Below are 22,706 nucleotides of genomic sequence, written 5' to 3'. Positions count from 1 at the left end.
ACGTGCAGACCGCGTGAGACGACGCTTCATCCAGTCCCAAACATGCTCAATGGGGGACAGATCCGGAGATCTTGCTGGCCAGGGTAGTTGACTTACACCTTCTAGAGCACGTTGGGTGGCACGGGATACATGCGGACGTGCATTGTCCTGTTGGAACAGCAAGTTCCCTTGCCGGTCTAGGAATGGTAGAACGATGGGTACGATGACAGTTTGGATGTACCGTGCACTATTCAGTGTCCCCTCGACGATCACCAGTGGTGTACGGCCAGTGTAGGAGATGGCTCCCCACACCATGATGCCGGGTGTTGGCCCTGTGTGCCTCGGTCGTATGCAGTCCTGATTGTGGCGCTCACCTGCACGGCGCCAAACACGCATACGACCATCATTGGCCCCAAGGCAGAAGCGACTCTCATCGCTGAAGACGACACGTCTCCATTCGTCCCTCCATTCACGCCTGTCGCGACACCACTGGAGGCGGACTGCACGATGTTGGGGCGTGAGCGGAAGACGGCCTAACGGTGTGCGGGACCGTAGCCCAGCTTCATGGAGACGGTTGCGAATGGTCCTCGCCGATACCCCAGGAGCAACAGTGTCCCTAATTTGCTGGGAAGTGGCGGTGCGGTCCCCTACGGCACTGCGTAGGATCCTACAGTCTTGGCGTGCATCCGTGCGTCGCTGCGGTTCGGTCCCAGGTCGACGGGCACGTGCACCTTCCGCCGACCACTGGCGACAACATCGATGTACTGTGGAGACCTCACGCCCCACGTGTTGAGCAATTCGGCGGTACGTCCACCCGGCCTCCCGCATGGCCACTATACGCCCTCGCTCAAAGTCCGTCAACTGCACATACGGTTCACGTCCACGCTGTCGCGGCATGCTACCAGTGTTAAAGACTGCGATGGAGCTCCGTATGCCACGGCAAACTGACTGACACTGACGGCGGCGGTGCACAAATGCTGCGCAGCTAGCGCCATTCGACGGCCAACACCGCGGTTCCTGGTGTGTCCGCTGTGCCGTGCGTGTGATCATTGCTTGTACAGCCCTCTCGCAGTGTCCGGAGCAAGTATGGTGGGTCTGACACACCGGTGTCAATGTGTTCTTTTTTCCATTTCCAGGAGTGTACTTTGGTGCCTTTCCTAAAGCCAAACTGATTGTCGTCTAACACATCATCAATTTTCTTTTCCGTTCTTCTGTATATTACTCTCGTCAGCAGTTTGGATGCATGAGCTTTTAAGCTGATTGTGCAATAATTCTCGCATTTGTCAGCTCTTGCAGTCTTCGGAATCGTGTGTATGACATTTTCCCGAAAGTCAGACTCGTACATTATTTTGTTGCAACTTCCGCCAATGATTTTAGAAATTTTGATGGAATGTTATCTATCCCTTCCGCCTTATTTGATCTTAAGTCTTCCAAAGCTCTTTTAAATTCTGTTTCTATTCTTGGATCCCCTATCTCTTCTATTTCGACTCTTGTTTCTTCTTCTATTATATCAGGCAAACTTCCCCCCTCATAGAGGCCTTCAATATACTCTTTTCATCTATCCATTCTCTCCTGTGCATTTAACAGTGAAATTGCCATTGCACACTTAATGATACCACCCTTGCTTTTAATTTCACCCTATCACTATATGCTGAGTCAGTCCTTCCAACAATCAATTCTTTTGAATTTCTTCACATTTTTCGTGTTGCCATTTCGCCGTAGTTTCCCTGCGCTTCCTACTGATTTCATTTCTCAGCAACTTGTATTTCTATATTCGTGAATTTTCCTGCACATTTTTGTACTTCCTTTTTCCATTCTTCCATCCTTTTTGTGTTACCCACTGTTTCTTCGCAGTTACCTTTTTTGTACCTATGTTTTTCTTTACAACTTCTGTGATTGCCCTATTTACAGACGTCCATTCCTTTTCAACTGAAATGCCTAATGAGCTATTCCTTAACGCAGTATCTATAGCCTTAGAAAACGTCAAGCGTATCTCTTTCTTTCTTAGTACTTCCGCATTCCATTTCTTTGGTTTTTATTCTTCTTGGCCAATCTCTTAAACTTCAGCCTACTCTTCATCTCTATTAAATTGTGATCCGAGTCTATATCTAGTCCTCGGTGCGCCTTAGAATCCAATATCTGCCTGACCATGATGTAATCTAATTGAAATCTTCTCGTATCTCCCGGCATTTTCCAAGTACACCTCCTCCTCTTGTGATTCTTTAGCAGAGTATTCGCTATTACTAATTGAAATTTATTGCAGAACTCAATTAGACTTTCTCCTCTCTCATACCTACTACCGTTTCAGGACTCAATTAGACTTTCTCCTCTCTCATACTTATTACCAAGCCCGTATTCTCCTGCAAACCTTTCTTCTACACCTTCCTCTGCAACCGCTTTCCAATCATCCATGACTATTAGGTTTTCACCTCCCTTGACACACTGAATTACTCGTTCAATATTCTCACATACTTTATCATTCATGTTTTCCTTGCGACGTTGGCATGTATAACTGAACTGTTGTCGTCGGTGATGGTTTACTGTCGATTCTGATGAGAACAACCCTATCACTAAACTGTTCCCAGTAACACCCTCTCGCTCTACCTTCTTATTCATTACGAATGCTTTTCTGCTGCTGTCGAGATTACCCAATACTCATTTGACTAGAAATCCTTCTTCTTTCCATTTCACTTCACTGACACCTACTATGTCTAGATTAAGCCTTTGCATTTCCCTTTCCAGATTTTTTAGCTTCCCTGTCACGTTCAAACTTCTGACATTCCCACGACCCAACTCGTAGAACGTTATACTTTTGTTGGTTATGCAATCTTTTTCTCATAGTCACTTCCCCATTCGCAGTCCCCTCCCGGAGATCCCAATGGGGGACTATGCAGGAATCATTTACCAATGGAGAGATTATCATGACACTTTTGCAAGTACAGGCCACACGTCTTGTGGGCACTATTATGTGTCTTTAATGTCGTGGTTTCCTTGACCTTCTGTGTCGTGCCGTTGAACATAGCTGATTCTTCCACCTTCCTACCCCATACTTGTCCCAGTACAATAAAATAAAGCTTATTAGAAGTGCTAACTGGATACTGCCCACAGATTGCACAATATTTACAGACAGCGCAGTACATTTCCGAAATTTTTAATATTCTCAATATTAGTACGCAACCTCCGAGTCTCATTCATAGACTGTCAATATTATTTCACATCCGAGGAAAATTGTCGATTTTCTTGACCGTCTAGAGGTCGCTTTAGAGGAATGTTGGTGATGATGGAGGCGGGGCGTGCTGTATTTTGCATAATATCTGATGAGATTCAGGCGTAATGGTCTCAGAAAGGTTGGTAACCGCTGAACTAAGACAATGATAAAAGTCGTTCTGAAAGCTAAGTCGCAACATGTCGGATACGATACCCGAGCTTTCGACGACTACAACGGTCAGGAGTAAAACTGACACCCGCCATCGTTTCTTAAATGCGAAACAATCGCAAACGCATTGGAACCGTGCCCCATCGTAGCCCAGCTCTGTGACTTCCGGCATTCTGTGGTGGAGTGGGGAATCTGCAAGAGGTGTCTAACGGTGCTGCGATGATAGGCGCGGCCAATGTGTCTACACGGGGCCACGCGGCCACCGAACACGCTGACGGAAACAATGAAGCAGCAGAACGGCGGAGACACGATTGGTCTGCTGCTTCCATTGGAACGAGAATGTTTTGCCGGAGACCGTTGGAGAAAGCCGTATGAGGTTTGACTGCTGAATATATGTATAAAATAAAATCTAGTCCAGTACTTAGCCTTCCTGAATCTTTACTATTGTGATTTCCTTCTGGTAAATGTTTACTAATGTGACGCAGCACAACTCCTCCCGAACAGGCCATGAAGGCCCAGCGGTTCCGACCGGCCGCCGTGTCATCCTCAGCCCACGGGCGTCACTGGATGCGGATATAGAGGGGCATGTGGTCAGCACACCGCTCTCCCGGTCGTATGTCAGTTTCCGAGACCGGAGCCGCGTCTTCTCAATCAAATAGCTCCTCAGTTTGCCTCACAAAGGCTGAGTGAACCCGCTTGCCAACAGCGCTCGGCAGACCGGATGGTCACCCATTCAAGTGCTAGCCCAGCCCGACAGCGCTTAACTTCGGTGACCTGACAGGAACCGGTGTTACCACTGCGGCAAGGCCGTTGGCAATGCAGCACAACGCGGCACAAATACTGACTCGTGCTAACCATAAATGCGACCGGAGAGGTGTCCTGATTTCCACACACTCCGTGTTCTTCATTTTAGTAACCAGTTTCCTCATTACATCTCCTCCCAATTGAAATACTTATCATTTCATGAATGCAGTGAGCGATGTGATTTGCAGCAGCTTGGCTATGAACAAACTCTTCCGCCATCTCCCCCTATATTTCAGGCATCTGACCCTATCTTTTTTTTTCATTCGTTTGGGTCTGCAACTTAACATACGTCAGATAATGATATTATTGTAAGGAAGATGCAGAATACCTGCAATGTAATTACCAGTCTTTATTTCACGACAGATCTGTTTCGGCTTTCATTGCCATTTTCAGGTCGCCTGCGAATAAAATGTTGGTGAGATCGTTTACGTACATAATACGCCTTGCACATTTGATTGATTACATATTGCTGCTTACGTCTAGGTGAACTTAACGTCCATATTAGACCGATAAATAATATTTTCATAGTGATTGGAAAGTTCTCTTACTATGACGTTATATGTTGACAGAGTATATGCACATTGACAGGAATGATGTTATTTCCTATTGGTTAGATTTCGACATAAAAAAAATTGTTGAAACACTGGAACACGAAAAGGGATAAAATTAAAAACAAATAACACACAACAAGCAAAATAGCGTACGGCGAAATCCAACCTGTGGAAAATAACATTATCTCTCTCTATTTGCATATACTTTGTAAACATATAACATATAACCTGCCATTGTATCAGCAGTAACCGATGTAACAACTGCGTCAAACGCTTGTCTTAGATAGGTGTTGCCTACCGCAACGCGGTATTCTGCCTGTTTACATATCTCGGTCTTTTAATACGCATGACTATACCAGTTTCTTTGGCGCTTCGGCATTTCTTGCCGTTAAGAACTCCACGCTGTGTTCTGTCTGCTCTGCCATCAAGTCACAAAGGTAGTCTGATATTTCGTACGACCGTATTTTGCACATTAGGAGGCATAGCTGAACTGTATCGAACGTCTCTATTAGTCAAGAAAAAGGACATCACAGGAATTAAAATAACTGACGAATCACGTACGTTTCAACTGTTCGGTTGCAGCGAGCAGGAAGAGAGGCGAACATGGTGGGAACAAAAAATCTTCTCTACGAAGAGTCCTGCAGCTGCACATATTTTGTTCTGGGACAACGTATTGCCTATTGCGGGGCTTTGCTTCTGAAAACGAAAAGATTTGTGGAGCAGTTTCAGTTCAATTTTCGGTTTTCAAATGGCTCTGAGCACTATGGGACTTAACTTCTGAGGTCATCAGTCCCCTAGAACTTGGAACTACTTAAACCCAACTAACCCAAGGACATCACACACAACCATGCCCGAGGCAGGATTCGAACCTGCGACCGTAGCGGTCTCGCGTTTCCTGACTGTAGCGCCTCGAACCGCTCGGCCACTCCGGCCGGCTTGCAGTTTTCGTTTCTGCGTCAGTCCTCAGGTCGGTTTTCCGAAGTTCACGGAGTAGTTGTTTACGTACACTCTTAAATGGCTGTACAAATTTCCTTACTAATGTAATATTTTTATTCCAGGTCTAAAAGCTCAGCGGACTTTTCCATAGGCAAGAAGCTAAACTGGACACAATTTCGGCCGGCTTGCAGTTTTCGTTTCTGCGTCAGTCCTCAGGTCGGTTTTCCGAAGTTCACGGAGTAGTTGTTTACGTATACTCTTAAATGGCTGTACAAATTTCCTTACTAATGTAATATTTTTATTCCGGGTCTAAAAGCTCAGCGGACTTTTCCATAGGCAAGAAGCTAAACTGGACACAATTTCATAAGCATATATATATCGATAGGTATGTAAATATCAAGTTCCGCGCTCTGGCCACAGACCAGTGTCCGTCAAACTTTTTTGCTTAAGAACCAATACTGACGTCGCGGTGTAGTACCTCGGGCAGCAAATGTATCGATTTTATTATTAATTGGTATGAGCCCACAACAGACTAGCTGTAGTAACGGCTGACCGTTAAAGAGTCTGCATCATTCGGAACCCTTCGCGTCGACTGTCCTCTGTTTCGGATTGCTGCCCCCTTCTGTGAACCGAAAGTTGTGACGCTATAATTGCCTGACGAATTACTGTTGTTTAGCTTGTATGAGCTAATGATTATACTACACTTTTATTTAAAGGGGTTATGCAATGTGAGTCACGGTCACAAATAATTTCTAAATGCTTTGTGTGTAATTACTCTTCCATTCAGTGCGTTGCATTACAACAGACTTAAATTAATTTCATATTCACTGCTAAAAATATGTATCGAATTTGAAGGTGACCGCCTCCGTAATGCACATTCACGAATCCATGTTGCTTCTGTGTCAAATTTTATACGATTACAACCCCTCTGCCCCTGAGGTTAAGTCAACTTCGCGTAGATTACGGCCGGATTCACCAACTTCAGTTACAATTAAACATATCTTAAAATGTTACTGTCTCTGTAAGTACAATCATGTTCAGAAAAAAGAACACCTTGAATGACTAGAGACAGGACGTTCATATTCGTAGGATATGTATATTAGTATATTCTGCAGAAATGCTTAGCATTTCAGTCACCTCGGTTCAGCATGTGCCCTGTTGCGTAGTGGCACAGGGTCCGCCATGGCCCTGATAACTTGTTCCATACATGATGGCATCGATCCAAATAAAGCATGAATGGCGTCCTGTGGCACAACCTTTCATGCTGCTTTCACCTGGTTCCAAAGTTCATCTGTAGTGGTTGGCATTGGGTCACAGCGCTGCACTCGTCACTTAACCATATCTCACATATTTTCGACAAGTCCGGTGATCTAGCGGGCGAGGGCAAAAGGCTGACAACCTGTGACACCAAGAAGGCACGTATTTGTGCTGCAACATGTTGTCGTGCATTATCTTGATGAAAAATGGCGTCCGGGGTGGTGTGCAGAAAACGCTACAGTCTGGATGTCATTCACGTAGGTCACACTAGTCACAGTGCCCTGGACTCGCATCAACCGTGATTTGTAATTGTAGCCAACAGCACCCCACACCATAAGGCCTCGAGTTGGTGCTGTATCTCTTGCGCGAATGCCGTCACTGTGATGCCGCTCCCCCTGTTTGCAGCGAACCATAATGCAACGTATTTGCCTGAAAACAATATCTGACGCCATTCCTGTCCCCTATGACGTCGTTCCATACACTATTGCCTCTAGCATGTTTCGGAACATTCGTCAAATGTAGGCGGAAGACGCGCACGTAACCTATGCCGTAATAAATGGGAACGGACTGTCACCCCTTACAGTGTACGATGTGTTACACTGTTCCACTGTTGCGCCAGAGTTGAGGAGGATTCAGATCTGTCTTGCAACATCATAGGGATGATGTGTCAGTCTTCTCGGGGGGTGGTCTGGGTGGTGCGACCTCGTCGTGTTCTGCGGCCTTCCGTGAACCATTCTGCATACACCCGTTGCACTGCCGAAACACTTCGTCCCACACGAGCAGTCATTTCCCGGATGGATGGTTCAAATGGCTGTGAGCACTATGGGACTTAACATCTATGGTCATCAGTCCCCTAGAACTACTTAAACCTAACTAACCTAAGGACATCACACAACACCCAGATGGATGCATCACATTCTCTCATGCCAATAATGCGCCCACTTTCAAGCTCAACAATTTAATAGTACGGATCACACATACGTCTGCGGCGCAATCTGCACTTCTGGTAAAGTCCCACTGATTCATTACCGCAGGCACATTTTACCGGTAGGTCGTGTTCCGCCACTATATCGACGCTGACTTGAATCCGCGGGCCGACATGGTCCAAATGCTAATCTTTTCATACTAATGTACATGTCCTGTGAATATGAACGTCCCATCTCTGGTCATTAAAGTTGTTCCGTTTCTTCTGAACATGGGTGTATTTCTGTTTGTTACTGAGCAGGAAAATTACACCTCTAAATTAGTTGACGTTTTTGGATTCGGCTGTTCGTTGCTAGATGCATATTATTATAAATTAGGGCTGACAACCGAGGGCCATACGAATACCTGATTAGGGCCGCATGCGGCTCGCGGTCCGCAGTTTGACGACCACTGCCCTAGGCGGACAAATCGATTCCGACCGACCGCCGTTTCATCCTCCGCCAATTGCGCCACTGGTATCGGTACGGAGGGGCATGTGGTCACCATTCCGCTCTCCCGGTCGCTATCGGCTTTATTGATGTTAGAAACCCATTGACCACCGACGACTATGTCCAGAGAATCAAGACACTGATACGCAGCAATAATAGATTTTTCAACGCGGAGGGCGTTCCGCTTCCGGAATGGTTTCGTGAGCAAGGAGCGGATTTCTTCCGTCGCGGAACTGAACGATTAGTCGAACGTTCCGAGCGTTTTTTAGCGAGACCTGGTGACTATGTCGAAAACTAGTGTCATGCATATGTGTCACTTTGAAGTGTAGTGTAGTATTCAGTAAAAGTTACTTGGCCTGCCATAATAAGGCGTAACTTACTTTTTGAAGCCCCTCGTATAATGGCAAACGCGGTTTCCTTTGCGTGTCTCAACATGCCGATCCGCGCACAAGAGAGCCGAGTTGCCTCATTACGGCAGACTGATGTTATTGTGCGTGTGGTGGCCTTATCTGGGAAAACCAGTGGCACACAGTGGAAGATTTTCTTGTTAGGAGCTTTGAGCACTAGCTGATGAGCTGACTCGAAGCTTCAACCTGCCACTAACCCTCCACATATATCCGAATTTACACATTATTAAAGTGAAAAAAAAGTTAATTCTTGCAACAGTAGATGTCTGTGCAGATGGCCCAGAAGGCTTTCAGTGAGTAATGCCAAATGCTGCGCTTCTGAAAACGTAAAAGTACCCTGACAACTTCTTATAGATTCTAATTTACGGCGTTTACACTTGTGCATCGTCTGTAACCTCTTAAGGAGACTTGATCGTGAGCGTATTTCCTATGACTGATCGTGCTAACGTCGGTACACATTTATCAAAAACTATTTGCTCAAATCAAGCCAAGTTTGAAACGTGCATAATTTGTCATATATCCTTCAAAGTAGATGACTTACATGACGGTAGTATTGCTATCACATTAGAAATTCACTGGAAAGTATGTGACCTAAAAAATTCGCAGTTAAAAAGATAATATCTAAATATTTGACACATCTTTCTTTTGGTTGCCCTAATTCTAGTACATCTCAATGAAAGTGATATGATTAAATTCTGTGACAACCTTCACTGGCGTAGATGTATTATTTTCAGAAAAAAATGTATCTAAAGCTAAAAATGTAATACAATCGGGAAAATGCAGTTAACGTTTTTGAAAAGATCTGTTCAATCTACATTCGAAGTTAAAACACGCGAGATCCTTAGCTGGCGTTGTTGCGGGTTTCTGTACCCTCCAGCTTACCTTTGGAAGCCCTGTTTCGAACTCTGGCCTCTTTTGTCATTTGTAGGGTACTTTTCTCAGCCTTCCCTACCTTCAGATGGTCGCTTGACAGCAGAACATTCTTCATGTTCACCGCATGCTCTATGTCTAACTCAGTGAAAACTTGCAGCCTGCTGACTGACACATCAGTGAAACACAACACTGCGTCCATGACACCATTTTGTATAGTTCAGAGGCCCACAAATTCTGTTTCGGGCAAACTTTCTCCCATGGATGCATTTATCTCGCCAATGTGTGATAGCTAAGTCTCTGTAGGTAGGTTTTATAACATTTGTTGTCCAAGTCTCTATAGACAGGTTTTATAACATTTACTGTTGACATCGGTAAGAGGATGTTTGTATCTTTATACATCACCATTTACACTACCTCCTTGATATTTACACAGTGAGTCGGGGTCCGTTGGGCAGATAGCAGTGCTGTGAGACAAGGTGGCCCACACAGCTTTTCTCATTTTTCCTAAATTATTAGTATTTCTCCGTTTATTCTGTCCATACAGTCTACACGGTCAAGATCTCTGTATATAAAAGGCAATGTCCTGATTGACTGATTAACTCATCATCAGCTAGCCCGAACCGCCAAGGATAGGAACTTGAAATTTGGCGAAGGTGCGGATCTTATACTGTAGGCGTCGTTTATGAAGGGATTTTCCGAAATTCCAACCCTAAGGGGGTGAAATAGGGGATGAAGGATTTTTTCTGAAAAATGTCTTTAGTAAGGCAATTTTGAAGCTAGACCTACGAAAATTGGTATTTAGTTTCTCGATTAGAAATAAAGAAATGAGTGTTTCAGCATTTCTGGAAATTTAGAAGAATTACTAAAGTATTTTAAAGCTCCATCGAAAACTGAGCCATAGATAATCCCAGAGTACCCCAGAGTGCATCCCAGAGTGTAAATTGAACAATAAAATAGAAGATAACACATACACCATCGAAAACTGAGCCATAGATAAAACCCAGAGAGCATCCCAGAGTGCCCCAGAGAGCATCCAAGAGTGCCCCTGTGAGCTAAAACACCAAGAAGAATCGCTTCTCGGCTTTTGGCAAGATCAATGTGTGGGAGAGTACGTGTTTCAGTGTTTTTAGAAACTGAACCCCTATGGGGGTGAAATAGGGGGTCGAACGTTTTATGAAAATATTTCATTGTGAAAGTATTTTCAAAGTTTCTCGGTTAAAGATTAAAAAAATACGTGTTTCACTGTTTTTAGAAATTCAACCCCTGAGGGGGTGAAATAGTGTCAGACTGATTCACCGACTCATCATCACCCAGCCCAAAGGACAGAAACTTGAAGTATGGAGAAAGTGTGGATCTTGTACTGTAGGAATCGTTTAAGAAGGGATTGGCCGAAATTCCACTCCTAAATGGGTGAAATAGGTGATGAAAGGCTTTGTAGGAAAGCTTGTCGCTATAAAGGGAATTTTGAAGCTAGAACTACGGAAACTGGTATTTGATTTTTCAATCAGAAAAGTAAAAATGCTTGTTTCAGCATTTTTGCAAATTCAACCACTAAGGGGGTAAAATAGTGGGTGAAAGTTTTTTTTTGAAAATAAATGATTACTAAGGAACTGCTAAACGATTTTAAGGCTACATCTATGACAACTGGTATTTGACTTCTCGGTTAGAAACAAAAACAAAACAAAAAAACAAGAAACTGCTTCAGTGTCTCTGGAAATCCAGCTCTAAGAAGGTACAATACCGGCTGATATTTTTTAAGAAAATATTTCGCTACATTAAAAAATTTTAAAGCTAAATTTATGAACATTTGTATTTCACTTCACGGTTAGATATAAAGAAATATTTTTAGACGATGAAAGATGCTATGGAAAAGACTCCACAAGAACGCAAATGGCACGAATAATAAAAACTTTGGGCTCCAGTTACCAAAACCGACTTTTGATCAGGAGTACATTCGGGAAAGACCATGCTTAAACGGCTTTAATTAGCGTGAAAAGCTTAGAAGGTGTCGCAGTTTGTGAACAACATAAAAATTCGATTAAATAAAAATAAATAATCTCTGCAGGCAATACAGTCTACGCAAGTGAAACAGCGGTAGTTATGCTAATATAACTCTACACAAAATACGATTACTTCTTGAAATCAAGCATCACCTTCAAATCACTACGACGACTAATAAATAAATAGAACGCTGAACCGTTATTTACGTGTTACCGTCATTCACTTAGCACCTGGGCGACCAGCTTGGAAAGCAGTGCTCAGAGAATAAATGTAGTGAAGACAGAGAAAGTGTACTACAACCGGGATGAACACAGCTGAATTGAGAAAAGAAAGCGTGTCGTTTGGAATATTCTCTCTCTTTCATATGAATATATGCCAAACAGAGAAAAAATATACATATTCTACTTCAGGAAGGACTTGGGTATAACTTAAGACACTAAAAAATCCGTTATTTCGATGGATTTTTACTTCCTGTTTCCCTCGGAGACTCCACGCTTCGCCTTCTTGGGACGATTGTTCTCAAGGAGATCCTGTAGATGCCTACTGATATCACTTTTGGGAAGGTAAAGAAATGACGCACATTCTGACCTCGGCAACAAAGCTGATGCGATCTCATATGGCTTACTGTAATATCCCAGAACGAATTTGTCGTTCCGCAGCGGAGTATGAGCGGTTTGAAATTCCCTGGTAGATTTTAACTGTGGGCTGGGCTGCGGCTCCTCTCTCCTGGTTTTAAACTTACAGGAACTTCGTGCCTACCTTGGCAGAAAAGAGTGCAGGAGAGTTTCTGTAAGGATTGGAAACGAAAGAGAGAGGTACTGGGAGAAGCGAAGCAGCGACAAAGCGTCGTGAGCCGTGACTGGATAGCCCAATCGGTAAGACCATTGACCGCAAAAGGCAAGGTTCTGAGTTCGACTCCACTCATGCATACAGTTTTTTACTAGGAAGTTTTATATGGATTACGTTTTGACCGGACCATGGAAAAAAGTGTTTTCGGTAAGGAACAGATCTCATCCCGTCTCATGTTTGCTTGCCTTGCCGGTATTCTGTGGAAAAGTTGACTGCTGCAAACGATCAATCGGGCGTTAGTCTTGCCTTCTTCATATCTCGTTGCACCGATATGTATGTGGTATCTGATCAGAAGTATCCGGACATCTATTAGTGTCCACCTTTCGCCTTTATGACGGTGTGAACTTTTCTTGGGACACTTTCAGTGAGGAGTCTGTATCTCCGTCGAAGAATGGCAGCCCATTCTTCCTCGTGAACCGAAACGAGAAAAGATAGTGAAAAACGCTGGGTTCTGCAGTGAAGTCGACGTTCTAACTCACCCAAAATGTATTCCACTAGATCGGGACTGTGGGTAGGCCAGTCCATTTCGGCGATGTTATAGTCCACAAATTATTGCCTCCTTTGTGACTGGGTGTATTGTCATGCTGAGTAAAGCAAACATCGTCTCCCAACAGTTCCCCTGAAGTTCGCAGTAGAGTATTGTATTACTGATACAGGAAGAGTGACACAGAAGTCAATAGCAGTGTATTACACAAATTTATAGATGCGTATTTGAAGTCTTCACAGTCCTTTCGGTCGGATATAGTTGTCTAGTAAAAGCGCACATCTAGAAACCGACTTGCCTTCACCTTTGAACTATGTAAGGAATCGCCAGGAACGATTCGTGGTTCAGATTCTATGTTAAACTGTAGATCTGCTTTACCCAGTTGGATAACTGGACACTCGAATCGCCGGAGGAGCGTCCAGTTGTAAGACTTGCACCTGGTCATCGAGCCACACGCAATACTACTACGAGAACAACTACTACTACTACTACTAATAATAATAATAATAATAATAATAACAATAATAAAAATATTATTTTTATTGTTACTATTATTACTATAACTTTGCAAACTGTTACAATCACGTATTTTTGTTGGTGAATGATACAGCCAGCCACAAATACGTTCTAAATGTTTTATTTTAGTGTCAAAACCGGTTTCGGGCTACCATGCCCATCTTCAGATATCTAATATTTTCCTTACATAGATGTTTTTATCAACATCATGTCGTCTGCTCCACACTGCGAAAGAATATTTGAGTATTTAGTGCCACTTATCTGTTGTTTCATTAATAAAAATACACTAATGGTTGTGTTCACTTGCATACGTTCCAGTAGATATTTTGTTGTGGTCCATGTGGTTTTCTAGCTCGATGTATATGCTCTTGAATTCCACCACAACACACTTGTTGTAAATGTTACTAATATATTAATATTCTTAAAATACGTGTTAAGCATCGCACATGTGTTATACACTTAATGTTTTTATTTACAATGCAAAGATTATCATTAAGCAAAGATACATAGATATTATTCATTAAATATTGACTAAGGATGTAAGCAGAGCAAAGATGATGTGTGGGATGAGCAAAATATAACATGTTAATAACAGAAAAATGTTTGCACTTTAAGCATAAACTTACTATTAAAAGACAGTACGATAAATTTTTTTTCAGTTGGTTTTTTTTTTTTTTTTTTTACTGTCAGTGGAAATTATTGACGAAATACTTCAAAGCCAACCGACTGCATATTATAAAGTAGACAAGTGTACACAAATTTATACATACAGATATTTGATTATCACTGCAGTTCATTAATTAACTGCAGAAAAATTTTATCCATCTGAAGATGGGTACGGTAGCCCGAAACCGATTATGTTACTAAAATAAAATATTTGAAAAGAATTTTGGGCTGATTGCGTCATTCACCAATTGTCATTAACAGCCACGGAGTTCACAAGATCCAACATTAAAATAATCACGTATTTGTATGAGTGAGTCCAAATGACTCCTGGTATCTGTATACAAAAATTTACGTCTCTGAACATTTAAAGCGGTTGTGAGTGTCTGCACCATTTTGAAATCTTATTGAGATCTGAGTGAATATTTGTCCAAGTGTTTTCAGATAGGTGATCACGTGCAAAAAGGCTGAAATTACTATTAAAACTGTATGTCAGGTCATTAATATACACCGGAATTTACACGTACATGTATTGATGACTCTCCATCCAAGATAACATGCTGCGTCCTCCCTACCAAGAAATCATCGATCCACGTTGCTGGCTGCAGTTTGTACAGCGAGAGATGGTACCTGACGTCTGGAAATACCGTCGTCCGAAGAATGCTAACTCATTTTGCCACAATTTAGAGCGCATTTCGGTTACAGCGAACGCAAACAAGTGAAGAACCGTAAGAACTACGAACTCGACTTAAGATTTTTATTGTCTGAGACCAGTCCGAATTCAAAAATTGCGAAACATAGGCAATACCACCGGTGTCACTGACATTATTTCTTGATTCCAAAACATCCGAATACTACTTGTATTTATTTGACCATATTTTATTTTTCTGAAATTAACAGTATTCAGTATTTTAATTAATTATTCTGATACTAATATCGATCAGCTGTGATAACTGTCGCCTGTTAGAACTGCTACACAGGAAGGATAGCAATTATCGCAATTTTGCTTATTGTGCATGTATATAGTGTGGTAGAAAAAAAATGTTCAAATTTGTAGGGTATTCGGGGGTAGTCCGAGTCCTAAATTTAGCACACAAGGCTGCCATCTCAGACAGAAACAACCGCTCTTACCTGGCTGGGCTTCGAGACCAACCGAAATTGGATGGTAGGTACGAGTACATCATTCCTAGCCAGGCATGGGCAAAAATATCGAAATATCGCTACCTTCCCATATTAATGTTGATATATACTCTTTATCGATATTTAAATAATCGATACACCGGTTATTTGAATTAAATACTGAATCTCGAAGGCTATATTTTTTATTGTCTGTGTCTTCTTGACTCATAGACTCTATAGTTCTTACCGGCAGATTTCTTATCCATTCCAGCTACTAACTAGCAATCTTTGTAATCTGACAGTAACTGCCTTACAATGGGCTTAATTTAATTTCATATTCAGTGCTAAAAATGAGCTCCAGTTTGAACATTAATGGAATCTATAGCTTACTGCATATTCATGAAAGCTTCTCACTTCCTTGTGTCATTTCCCCACTCCAAATGATAGGTACGAGGTGCAAAATGCACGTTGGTGGTAACACTGTATGAGAATGGTGGAAATTACCAGTCACTGCTCCCGACTTTGAGGCAGAACATGCGCTCCCCTCGCCCCCTAAGTGCCTGAATCAAGAGAAGATGGACGCACTGTAAAAGTAACGTAGACTCGACACAAAAATCATACACATTACTGCACTGGTATTTAATGGAAAATTGGCTCTGTTGTCTAAAATTTTAATCATAAGTACAATATTTCGTGCTCAGAACACATATTAAAAACTTTTCACTCCCAAGACTTCTCTCGAGTCAGCCATTTCGCTTCTGACCCGTAGTATGTCAGGCACGTCTAGCACGAACAGTAATCGCAAGAACGGTGGCACTAACTACGTGACTGCAAGCTTAGACATTCCTATAACAAACCTGCTCCGACAAGAATGGAGCATACAACTCCTTCAACTGATTTAGAGGCGTCTGTAAAAAATTCTCTACTCACAGGAGTATTAGACAGACTACTTCCTCTGAAAACAAATACTTCTCTGGCCACAGCTACAATTCTGGAGATGCCGGATCAAGCGCATTCACTTTGACTCTCCCTCGCAGTGTCAACTGCGATAGCGAAATAACTAAGGAAATTCGTTCCGAGCATGGGCGGATGGGTGAATTGTCTCCTGAACACAGAACTTCACCTGTAACACAAGAAGACTCTAACAAGCCTTCAGTTTGATCACGACATGAAAAGCTGTTGCTTAAAAGCTGATTCACACAAGAAATTCAAAGCTCTGACTCTATGCCCAGAGAGCTAAAATAATACCTCGATCAACCACACTTAGAACGGAAGTGTGAACCTGTAAGTTTCTGGATTGATAGTCATCATTTCACACCCATTTCGTCAGAAATTGCTCAAAAATACTTAATATACTAAAGCTCTTTTGTTTCGTCTGAAAGTGTGGCTTGCTTAATAAGCTTTGTTGTGCCATGTAACAGAAGCAGACTGACAGAGAACGTACATAAAGAAAAAGAGTTCTATTAATGTATATCGCTGATGATTATTTGTCCTCTTAAGTAGTAGTCTTTTAAATCTACATTTACGCACATCCCCTGCAACCCATCGTACGGTGCGGGGCGGAGGGTATCGTGTACCGGTCCTAGTCATTTCCTTTCCTGTTTCACCTGCAAATAGAGCGAGGGAAGAACGACTGTCTATATCACTCCGTACGAGCCCTAATTTCTCGCATCTTATATTCGCGGCCCTTGTGCGACATATACGTTGGCGGCAGTAGAATCGTTCTGCAGTCTGCCTTAAATGCCGGTTCTTTAAATTTTCTCAATGATGTACCTCGAAAAGAATGTTGCTTTCCGTCCAGGAATTCCCCTTTGAGTTCTCGAAGCATCTCTGTAAAACTTGCGTGTTGTTCGAACCTACTGGTAACAAATCCAGCAGCCGGCCTCTGAACTGCTTCGATGTCTTCCTTTAATCCGACCTAATACGAATCCCAAACACTCGAGCAGTACTCAAGAATAGGTTGCACTAGCGTCATATATGCCGTCTCCTCTACAGATGAATCACACTTTCCTAGAATTCTCTCAATAATCCGAAGTCGACCATTCGCCTTTCCTACTTCAATCCTCACATGCTTGTCCCATTTCACATAGCTTTTCAACGTTACGTCCAGATATTTAAACGACGTGGTTGCGTCAAGCAGAGAGCTGTTCACACTGTCCGTCAGATCATTTACGTATATAGCCTATCACTCTTCACTCAGGCACTCCTGACGATACCCTTGCCTTTGATGAACACGCGCCGTCAGTGACAACATACTGGTTTCTGTAACTTTCGAAGTCGCCGAACTACTCACATATCTGGGAATCTATTCCTTATGCTCATACCTTCGTCAACAGTTTGCAGTGGGACACGGTATCAAGTGCTTTCTGGAAATCAAGGAATACAGAATCTGCCTGTTGCCCTTCATCCATGGTTCGCAGGATATCATGCGAGAAAAAGACAGACGTTTTTCAGTCTCGAGGAAATTTATTATATTCGAACTGAGAATAAGTTCAAGAATTCTGCAGCAAATCGGTGTTAAGGACATTGATCTGTCATTTCGTGGGTCCGGTCTTTTTTCCTTGTTCATACAGGAGTCACTTGCACTTTTTTGCAGTCGCTTCTGGCTTTGCGCTGGGCGGAAGATTCGCGAGAGATTCCATCCGAACCTGAAGACTTATTTATTTTCAGTTCTTTCTCTACGCTATGGATGCCTATTACTATGTCCTCCATACGGGAGTCGTGCGATGCTCAAACGCAATAAGTGATTTTATATAAAAGTTTTGGCGTGGTCACGTAAAAGATTCCGGAGATCCAGGAAAATATTTGCATTATTATAATTCCGATCTTGTAGCACAGTGTTTCTTTGTAATCAGGTTATTAATTTCGGTCGGTAATGAATATCTTCAGACCAAAGTAAAAATGTGTTGCTTGACACATATCACGCCATAACCTGTGATGGTGCACCCGAAATCATTAGCCATTTCGGCTTTTTCAAACAAATAAAAGTATGGTATGTGAGGGGCATCGTTGAAGCGCACATACTGCACATGAACAGAGACTTGTCAGTAATTCTGCTGTGAAACGGCAAAAACGTGTCTCCTTTCAAGATCGCTAAAACAGTACTCTTGGAAGAAAGGATATTGCGGAGACATGGCTTAGCCACAGCGTGGGGGAAATTTCCAGAATGAGATTTTCACCATGCTGCGGATCCTGCGCTGTTATGAAGCTTATAACAGTGTTAAGTCGGTAGATCACTTGAAGGCGAACGGCAAAGGTCGGAAGTTCGAGTTTTGATCGGGTTTTAAATCTGCCAGGAAGTTTCAGATAGTATCCTATATGCACCCCCCCCCCCCCCCTCCGCCAGCATTGTCATCATTAGCGCCTAACTAATCTTTAGAATGAAACAGAACTTTCTTTAAACATTTTCATTTTCAGAATGTCGAAAGATAAATGTTATCTACTTTTCGAGGGTGTTTTATTAAACCACGAACTAAAGAAGCAATGAGACAATTGGTATTGGTTATTTCTAACAACAACTTTTATAGATTGATGAAGCAATTCTCCGTGCATTGCTAGTGATACCTGTAACTCCTTCTCAGAAAAAAAGCTGATTGTTCACATTGAGCGTAGATAGTTCTCACAAAACACGTTTCCTCTACATCACTCCTCTCCGCGCCACACTTGATTCACCCACACGCTGCACCTCCCATATGAAATCAATAACGTTAAAATTAGTGCGCCATAATTAGTCCTACTGTTTGTAATCTCTTGATTACTGGACTCCTTACTTCTGAACTGGTAGAAATTAGAAAACTTCAGGCTGGCAGTACTTTGTGTCTGACAACTGGCACTAATAATTTAATAATAACAACAGTACGGTTTACATTCTGCAACAGCGTAGTTGCCGTTACACTGTTACTGCTGTGTTATGTTGTCGTTTAGTTTGTTATAGTTGTGAAGTGAATAATGAAGAAATTTCTGAAACTCCCCACAACTCAGAGAAGCCTATTTCAAACAGTATTTAAGGACATGTAATGTGTATGTTTCAATTTTACTGTCATAGACGGATGGTACAATGGGTTGGGTGGTTTTGGGGAAGGAGACCAGACAGCGAGATCACCGGTCTCATCGGATTAGGGAAGGACGGGGAAGGAAGTCGGCCATGCCCTTAGAAAGGAACCATCCCGGCATTTGCCTGGAGCGATTTAGGGAAATCACGGAAAACCTAAATCAGGATGGCCGGACGCGGCATTGAACCGTCGTCCTCCCGAATGCGAGTCCAGTGTTTAACCACTGCGCCACCTCGCTCGGTGGATGGTACAATGTAAAAAGTATGTGTATAGTGGATGGACAATGTGAGGAAGGTATTGTTCAAACATTTGTTTCAGTAGCTGTAACCTACACCTCATCTTGTCCTGCGTTAATGCGACTGTTTGAAAAAAAAATGTTATTGTTGATAGCTTATGTAATCAGAATTACAGTCTTCAGAAATAGTGATAATACTAGGTGGTTATAATTAAAGTGCAGCTACTCACAGAGGTCCAGTATTGGCATCGCAGCTTGGTAAATATTCTAAAGCATTAATGTGGGATCGATGTACGCTGGAAAAAAAATTAATTCAAATTTTGGCCACCTGGTGCAAATCTGGCGCTGTGAAAGCAAGAAAGACGTATAGTACTCTTTCCATAAGTTATGGATTAGGAACGGGACGAGGGCAGAAAGCAGAAAGCCTCAGAGAAGTGAGAAAGCCACAATGTTGATTTTGTTATTAACCGCCACTAACACAGTTTGTGCAATATGAGCACCGAAGACGTCGATGAGATGCTGTATGATGCCAGATTTGCACCTGGTGGCCAAAATTGGAACTAATTTTTTCCCATATAAATCGGTACGGCATTAACGTCTTAGTATATCTACCAAGTTTCGCTACTATACAATAATTGCAGCTCGCACTGGACCCTCATGATTAGCTGCTCTTTAACTATAACCACACGGTAGTAATGCTCTTCTCAAAATAATTTAGTTTCGTGACCGAAACGCTGCTGAATCCTTTTGCTTCCACACCTGAAAAAATTACGTTGTACCCCTCAGCGGGTAATTACCCCAGGATGAGAGCCATTAATGTTGATATTTGTATTGCTGCAAACAAGCCCATTACCTTACTCAAGGTGCGCGGAGTGGCTGCACAGTCCTGCGCTGCCTACCCGACACTAAATATAGTCGCGAGGCTCTATTTTGATCCTGCATGCCTCCGAATATGGACCCACCGGTTTCATACCTGCATGACGATCGTGATATCCCGACAAACGGGAACAATAAAATCGTGAGAATTTAAAATGTAGTCTCGACAGGCTCTGGACGATCCTGCATTTGTCGACATCCAAAGCGTACTGGTAGATGATTCTCCTTGCATCATCTTCTGACGAACAAACAACATTCCAGTTGCTATTTCTCAATGAGAAATCCGCCGCGCAATGTTTTCTTGTAAACTGAAGGTAGGTTTTTTTCCTATCTACTTTGTGCTGTTACGCTGAAATTCTAATCTGCTGCACATCCAAGCATGCAGCACACTTCGTTTGCTCTGCCTCGTGATGGCTGGGTGTTGTGAGATGTCCTTAGGTTAGTTAGGTTTAGGTAGTTCTAAGTTCTAGGGGACTGATGACCATAGATGTTAAGTCCCATAGTGCTCAGAGCCATTTGAACCATTTTTGAACACTTCGTTTGTTGCATACCGCGCCTTGATGGTACTGCAATTTTAATGAGCAACGATGTAGACGGACGAATGGAAAAACTGGTAGAAGCGGACCTCGGGGAAGATCAGTTTGGATTCCGTAGAAATGTTGGAACACGTGAGGCAATACTAACCTTACGACTTATCTTAGAAGAAAGATTAAGAAAAGGCAAACCTACCTTTCTAGCATTTGTAGACTTAGAGAAAGCTTTTGACAACGTTAACTGGAATACTCTCTTTCAAATTCTGAAGGTGGCAGGGGTAAAATACAAGGAGCGAAAGGCTATTTACAATTTGTACAGAAACCAGATGGCAGTTATAAGAGTCGAGGGGCATGAAAGGGAAGCAGTGGTTGGGAAAGGAGTGAGACAGGGTTGTAGCCTCTCCCCGATGTTATTCAGTCTGTATATTGAGCAAGCAGTAAACGAAACAAAAGAAAAATTCGGAGTAGGTATTAAAATTCATGGAGAGGTAGTAAAAACTTTGAGGTTCGCCGATGACATTGTAATTCTGTCAGAGACAGCAAAGGACTTGGAAGAGCAGTTGAACGGAATGGACAGTGTCTTGAAAGGAGGATATAAGATGAACATCAACAAAAGCAAAACGAGGATAATGGAATGTAGTCAAATTGAATCGGGTGATGCTGAGGGGATTAGATTAGGCAATGAGACACTTAAGGGAGTAAAGGAGTTTTGCTATTTAGGGAGTAAAATAACTGATGATGGTCGAAGTAGAGAGGATATAAAATGTAGACTGGCAATGGCAAGAAAATCGTTTCTGAAGAAGAGAAATTTGTTAACATCGAGTATAGATTTAAGTGTCAGGAAGTCGTTTCTGAAAGTATTTGTATGGAGTGTAGCCATGTATGGAAGTGAAACATGGACGATAACCAGTTTGGACAAGAAGAGAATAGAAGCTTTCGAAATGTGGTGCTACAGAAGAATGCTGAAGATAAGGTGGGTAGATCACGTAACTAATGAGGAGGTATTGAATAGGATTGGGGAGAAGAGAAGTTTGTGGCACAACTTGACTAGAAGAAGGGATCGGTTGGTAGGACATGTTTTGAGGCATCAAGGGATCACAAATTTAGCATTGGAGGGCAGCGTGGAGGGTAAAAATCGTAGAGGGAGACCAAGAGATCAATACACTAAGCAGATTCAGAAGGATGTAGGTTGCAGTAGGTACTGGGAGATGAAGAAGCTTGCACAGGATAGAGTAGCATGGAGAGCTGCATCAAACCAGTCTCAGGACTGAAGACCACAACAACAACAACAACGATGTAGTCTCAAAGACTGAGAACCACTGGTGTAATACGATTTGCCGGAAGGTATGTTCGAACATGATACTAAAACATCCTCATTTCAGTATTCACTTGGGCACACATATACTAACTAATCAAAGGTTTCTAGACATCTATTAGTGGGGTGTCTCCACCCTTCACCTGTGTGACGGCATGAACTCTGCTAGAGACACTTTCAGTGAGATGCCTGAACGTCTGTGGAGGAATGGCCGAACATTGTGATGTATCTCCCCGCTTACTAAGGCAGGTGCGTTAGTCACTGCGCCACCCGGGACACAATGTCCAGCCCTACTGCACGGACTATCTCGACACGCCTCAAGGCCGACCCACATTCCCATCGAGCGTCACCTATCCGCAGTCTCTGTCTATTTCCTCCATGCTCGCTACTCTGAAATTCTCACAGGAGGTCGGACGTACTTGTGCATCAGCAGTGAAGAAAATGAATCGATTGCGGATGCACAAGTAC

The 22,706-nt window shown here is 42.7% G+C and overlaps 1 protein-coding gene and 1 pseudogene across 2 annotated transcripts in view; both read right to left on the bottom strand.

Annotated features, from left to right (window-relative positions):
* Positions 1-22,706, bottom strand: part of LOC124804832 (multidrug resistance protein homolog 49-like) — a 144,674-nt gene that overhangs the window by 93,354 nt on the left and 28,614 nt on the right. The gene's annotated exons all lie outside the window — the stretch shown is intronic.
* LOC124709263 lies at positions 4,053-4,170 on the bottom strand (annotated as a pseudogene).

This window comes from Schistocerca piceifrons, chromosome 7, assembly GCF_021461385.2.
Source record: "Schistocerca piceifrons isolate TAMUIC-IGC-003096 chromosome 7, iqSchPice1.1, whole genome shotgun sequence".
NCBI lineage: Eukaryota > Metazoa > Arthropoda > Insecta > Orthoptera > Acrididae > Schistocerca > Schistocerca piceifrons.
Note: the sequence above shows the minus strand (reverse complement) of the source record. Positions and strands in the feature narration are given on the sequence as shown.